Source organism: Gorilla gorilla, chromosome 20, assembly GCF_029281585.2.
Source record: "Gorilla gorilla gorilla isolate KB3781 chromosome 20, NHGRI_mGorGor1-v2.1_pri, whole genome shotgun sequence".
In the NCBI taxonomy this organism is placed as follows: domain Eukaryota; kingdom Metazoa; phylum Chordata; class Mammalia; order Primates; family Hominidae; genus Gorilla; species Gorilla gorilla.
In genome coordinates, this window is record NC_073244.2 from 49,125,114 (window position 1) to 49,131,651 (window position 6,538).

Below are 6,538 nucleotides of genomic sequence, written 5' to 3' on the forward strand. Positions count from 1 at the left end.
TCATATCATTTTGCCCCTAAATCAGTTTGTATCTCCTAAAAGTAATGGTACTACATACACCCAAAGTACTAAAATCACACCCTAAAAATGAACAGTTCCATAGAATCTTATAATATCCATTCCGTGTTGAAATTTCCATAATTGTTCCAAGAATATATTTCATAGATATTTAACAAGGATTTACTCTCAGGATCATACATTGTAACATTTTGGTGGTTCTGTCACTTTTTTTTTTTTGAGACGGACTCTCGCTATGTCGCCCAGGCTGGAGTGCAGTGGCATGATCTCAGCTCACTGCAACCTCCGCCTCCTGGGTTCAAGCAATTCTCCTGCCTCAGCCTCCCGAGTAGCTGGGATTACAGGCGCCTGCCACCACGCCCGGCTAATTTTTGTATTTTTAGTAGAGATGGGGTTTCACCATGTTGGCCAGGATGGTCTCGATCTCTTGACCTTGTGATCCACCCACCTTGGCCTCCCAAAGTGCTGGGATTACTGGGGTGAGCCACTGCACCCGGCCTGCTCTGTCACTTTTAAACTGAACAGCCCCTCATCTTTATGTCATTTTATTGGCTTTTAGAAGAGTCCATCACAGTTGTCATAGAATATCCTGGATTCTGGGTTTGTCTTATTTTATTTCTGCATAATGTTGTTCCTCTTTTTCCTCTGTCTCCAAACTGAAACTTAAATAGCAGCTTGACTTGCTTCTCGTAAAACATTTTTAGCAAGAATACTTCATAGGTATAATACAGTCTGTACACACAGGAGGCATATAATGGCAGGTTGTCCTTTTATTAGTGATGCTACATTTGGTTAAGGTAGTGACTGCCAGATCTCTCCATTGTAAAGGTATGTTATTTTCTTTGCAATTAGTAAGTAATTGGGTGATAATTTGCACCTCCTCTTACAAATTTACAATCATCTACGTGTATAATACAAGTCATGGATTAAACTGGAAATCAAAAGTTAAATATTGATTTAACAGAAAGCAGTGATATTGAAATGCCTACATATTGAAATCTGTAGGATGTGGCCAAGACTCTACTCAGTGGTAAATTAACATCCCTTAATGCATACAGAAAACCACGATTTGGGGATAGAACATTTTGTTCTCTGTATCCTCAACACGACTGTGACGCCTTTTGCATAGTAGGCACTTGATAAAACTCGGGAAAAAATAAGTATTTAACTCAAGAAACAAAAAAAGGTACCAAATAAAGCAGATGCTAAAAGAAGGAACTAGTTAATGCAATTAAAATTAGAAATTAAGTAATAAGAATAAGCAGATTATAGACTTATTCAATTTTTCCAAATCCAGTAAAAAGAAAAAAAAGATGACACAGTTATAAGTGTCACGAATTTAAAAAGGACATTACCAGAGATATCGATGTCATCTTTTTAAATTATAAGAAAGTAGTATCATTTCAATGTATGTAAAATTCCAGAGCTAATGAACTCTTTTCTAGAAAATGTACTTCATTGAAATTTACACAACATAATCATGCTTGAGTGAACTAGTAAATGGAAAACGTAAATTCAGCTTAAGCTATAGAACAAGCTAGAACAACACAGTCTGCTAGCACAATCTGTTTTAGTTTGATAAAAACGTCAAGGATAATTGTTACCAGAATTTTCCCAGCTCATGATACATGGCTGACATAATCCAAATGATAAAACTAGAGAGAATAGTTACTAAAAACCAAAATTTAAATGAGTCCTAATTAAAGAGAAAAATCAAAATGCTAAATAAAATGTCAGCAAAATGATACAATTTTTCAGTAAATACATCTGAAATGTGCAGGCACTGGAATATTCTGGTTCTATACATATGCAGCTTAAATTATGGAAAAAGAGAATTGCTACAGTCCTATTATCATCTAGAGTCATTATCATATATATACATATATATATATATATATATTAGCCTTACTATCACTGATACCTCCTGATTTCATCAATGCTAAAAAGCCCCACCCAAATCTCATCTCGAATTATAATTCCCACGTGTTGGGGGAGGGACCCTGTGGGAGGTAACTGGATCATGGGGGTGGTTCCCCCATGCTGTTCTCATGATAGTGAGTATGTTCTCATGAGATCTGATGGTTTAAAAGTGTTTGGCAGTTCTCCACCCCCCTCTCTCTCTCCTACCACCATGTAAGACATGCCTTGCTTCCCCTTCACCATGTGCTATGATTATAAGTTTCCTGAGGCCTCCCCAGCAATGTGGAACTGTGAGTCAATTAAACCTCTTTCCTTTATAATTACCCAATCTCAGGTAGCTCTTTATAGCAGTGTGAAGATGGACTAATACAATGTCTTGTGAAAACGTTCATTGATATTTTTAGTAAGATAAGCCTTGTGCAAGTATCAAAGCATTTTATATTTGATGGAATATGGTGTATGTATATATACACATGCACATACACAAACCAGACACAAAGACTTATTTGAATTTAATGTTCACAAGAATTTCCTGAAAACAACTGTCAGGGCAAAGGCATTTTAATAATGTTTTCATTTAATTTTTTTTTTTTTTTTTGAGACAGCATTTTGCTCTTTCACCCAGGCTGGAGTGCAGTGGTGCGATCTTAGCTCACTGCAACCTCTGCCTTCTGGTTTCAAGCAATTCTCCTGCCTCATCTTCCTGAGTAGCTGGGATTACAGGTGCCTGCCACCACACCCGGCTAATTTTTGTATTTTTAGTAGAGACGGGGTTTCACCATGTTGGCCAGGCTGGTCTTGAACTCCTGAACTTGTGATCCACACTAATTTTTGTGTTTTTAGTAGATATGGGGTTTCACCATGTTGGCCAGGCTGGTCTCGAACTCCTGAACTCGTTATCTACCCGCCTTGGCCTCCCAAAGTGCTGGGATTACAGGTGTGAGCCACTGCAGCCGGCCCTAAATTTTTATAAATGGTATTGGGACTATTATATACACATGCATAACACACACACATATAAACAGCTCCTGAAAATATAAACAACTTTTGGTGAATCAGGAACAATGGAGAATACCTGAAATAGAGGAAGCACTGGTATTAGATCATCTAAGGGAACCAGAAAACAAAACACAAGAGTGTGCACTACTTTGAAAGGTGAATGTGACATAATAAGGGTGGCCTGGGCCTAGGGTTTGTCACAAGAAGCAAAAGTGGGGACAGTGAGATTGTCCTCACAACCAATAGTGAGATTGGTTGCTTGGGGAAGTAAAGTAATTTAACCTGGCACATCACCTTTCCTTAACCCAGTTAGCAAGCACTAGTCTCTGCTTCCAGGAGGAGGAGGTGAGGCCAGTGACTGGTATTGTCCTAGGGGAAATAGGAGCATCCCTATGCCTGGGGCTAGCGGGCCAGGCATGCTGCAGCACAAAAAACCTGCCACTCCTCTGTCTCTAAAAACAAGTCAGAGTGCACATCAGAGCAGCACATCCTATTCCTGCACTGAAGCAGACTACATCCAAAGTACTCTCCACTGTGAAACTAAACACATATCAGAATTACCAAACATTTCCAAAAAAGCTGACTCCCATATAATAGAGAAACAATGCTGATCCAACGGGAAATACTATAAAGGCAGTAGTAGAATAAATGAAACAGGAGTTTTGTTTAAGTACGAATATTAAGAGTAAGTATGAATAGCATCCTCAAAATGATATGATGGGAAATAGCAAATCTCTATAACAAAATCAACTAGAGATTACAAAAATTACTTAAATGTCCTTGTGGAAAGAAAATCTTTAATAGAGGGACTTCCGTTTCTGGGAAAATGGAAGAGATGTCCTTTTCCCTGTTCCTCCCACTAAGTACAACTGAAAACTCTGAATGTTATATATAAAACAAACACAAGATGACTCTGAAAGGTGGAGAGAAGAGAGCAGACTGGCTAGGGACCACAGGACCCAAGAAATGACATAGTCGTGAAGTTCCATGGACTTTATTTATATCCCAGACTTGGAGCTAAAGAAGCTGGCAACCCTAAAATGCCAATATTCAGAGATGGAAAAAAAAATTCTAAAGAAAAGCCTACTCTGTATAGCTAAAGAAACAGGAAAGGGAGTCTAGCAAGACAGGACACTATTATTTTATTTTATTTATTTTTTGAGATGAGTCTCCCTCTGTTGCTCAGGCTGGAGTGCAGTCATGTGATCTTGGCTCACTGCAACCTCTGCCTCCTGAACTCAAGCAATTCTCCTGCCTCAGCCTCCCGAATAGCTGGGATTACAGGCGTGCACCACCATGCCCGGCTAATTTTTGTATTTTTAGCAGAGATGAGGTTTTGCCATGTTGGCCAGGCTGGTCTTCAACTCCTGGCCTCCATTGATCCGCCCACCTTGGCCTCCCAAAGTGCTGAAATTACAGGAATGAGCCACCACGTCCAGCCAAGACAGGAAACTTTTAAATAACCCCTTTACTTCAGCCAAATGCCACAGAAAAATCTGTGGCACCACCACCACTCTTAACACCAAAGGCCAAGTGGAGAGTCTAGACTTTTACCTTTATAGGCTGTAACAAGGTGTCCAAACTTCCTGACCAAGTAGTCTCAGAAAAAGCCCAGTGTGAAACCAGGGTCTTTCATCTTCATCAGGCAGTAATGAGCCCCTCCTGTATGGTGTCAATGCCAACTAAATGGAGAACCTGGACTTTCATACACAATGAAAATATTGTTCAGGAAAGAAGGAGAAATCAAGAACATTCTCAGGTGAAACAAAGCTAGGAGAATTTGTTGCCAGAAGACCTACCATAAAGGAAAGGCTAGCTGGGCGTGGGTTGGCTCATGCCTGTAATCCTAGCACTTTGGGAGGCTGAGGCAGGCCAATCACTTGTGGTCAGGAGTTCGAGACCAGCCTGGCTAACATGGCGAAATCCCTGTCTCTACTAAAAATACAAAAATTAGCTGGGCATGGTGGTACACACCTGTAGTCTCAGCTACTCAGGAGGCGGAGGCAGGAGAATCGCTTGAACCCCAGAGGCAGAGGTTGCACTGAGCCGAGATCGTGCCACTGCACTCCAGCCTGGGTGATAGACAGAGACTCTGTATTTAAAAAAAAAAAAAAAGAAGAAGAAAAAGAAAAAAGAAAGGCTAAAGAAAATCTGAGAACAGAAATTAAATATTAAACAAGGAATCTTGGAAAATTAGGAAGGTAGAAGAAACACAGCACAATTATGGGTAATTTCCTTATCTTGAGTTTCCTCAATTATGTTTGACAACTGAAGCAAAAATTGTATCACTCTTAGGTGGTTTTCAATGTATATAAAAGAAATATTTAACTTGATTATAATTTGGGATGGGTAAGGGAAGGGAAGGTTTCTACACCTAATTCAAACTGGAAAAATGTCAAACCAGTAGACTTTGTAAGTTATGTATATATAATGTAATGCCTAGCAAAAGTGTCCAATCTTTTGGCTTCCGTGGGCCACATTGGAAGAACTGTCTTGGACCACACATAAAATACACTAATAATAACGATAGCTGATGAGCTAAAAAAAAAAATCATAAAACAATCTCATAATGTTTTAAGAAAGTTCACAAATTTGTCTTGGGCCGCATTCAAAGCCTTGCTGGGCTGCATGAGGCCCACAGGCCGCAAGTCAGATAAGCTCGGCTACAGCTACTGCTAAAAAAATTGATACAAGTGATCCACCCAAAAACAATATAAATGAGAAAATGGCAGAGGAGGAAACCAACAACTCATCCCTTCACAAAAGCAATGAATAAACAAACAAAAACTTACAGAATCAACGCTTGAAAAATTTAGAAACCAGAGTAATCTACTTTTTTTTTGTTTGTTTGTTTTTTGAGACAGAGTCTTGCTCTGTTTCCCAGGCTGGAGTGCAGTGGTGCAATCTTGGCTCACTGAAACCTCCACCTCCCGGGTTCAAGTGATTCTCCTGCCTCAGCCTCCCGAGTAGCTGGGACTCCAGGCCTGTGCCACCACATCCAGCTAATTTTTGTATTTTTTAGTAGTCAGGGTTTCACCATGTTGGCCAGGCTGGTCTCGAACTTGTGACCTCAGGTGATCCACCTGCCTCGGCTTCCCAAAGTGCTGGGATTACAGGCATGAGACACCACACCCAGCCCAGATTAATCTTTTTTTTTTTTTTTTTTTTCTGAGACAGAGCAAGACTCTGTCTCCCAGGCTGGAGTGTACTCACTGCAACCTCTGCCTCCTGGATTCAAGCAATTCTCCCGCCTCAGCCTCCTGAGTAGCTGGGATTACTGGAACCCGTCACCATGCCCGGCTAATTTTTGTATTTTTTGTAGAGACAGGGTTTCGCTATGTTGGCCAGGCTGGTCTCAAACTCCTGACCTCAGGTGATCCTCCAGCCTTGGCCTCCCAAAGTGCTGGGATTCCAGGCGTGAGCCACCACGCCCAGCCAGAGTAATCTATTTTTGAAGGGCTTCAAGGTGGCTGACTAGATCCATCTAGTACTAGCCTCTTCCACAGAAAGGAGCCAACTTAGCATATAGATAATCACACTTCGAATAGATCATCTGAGGGAGAACACCGGAATGCAACAGAGAAGTGATGGGAAAAGCTGA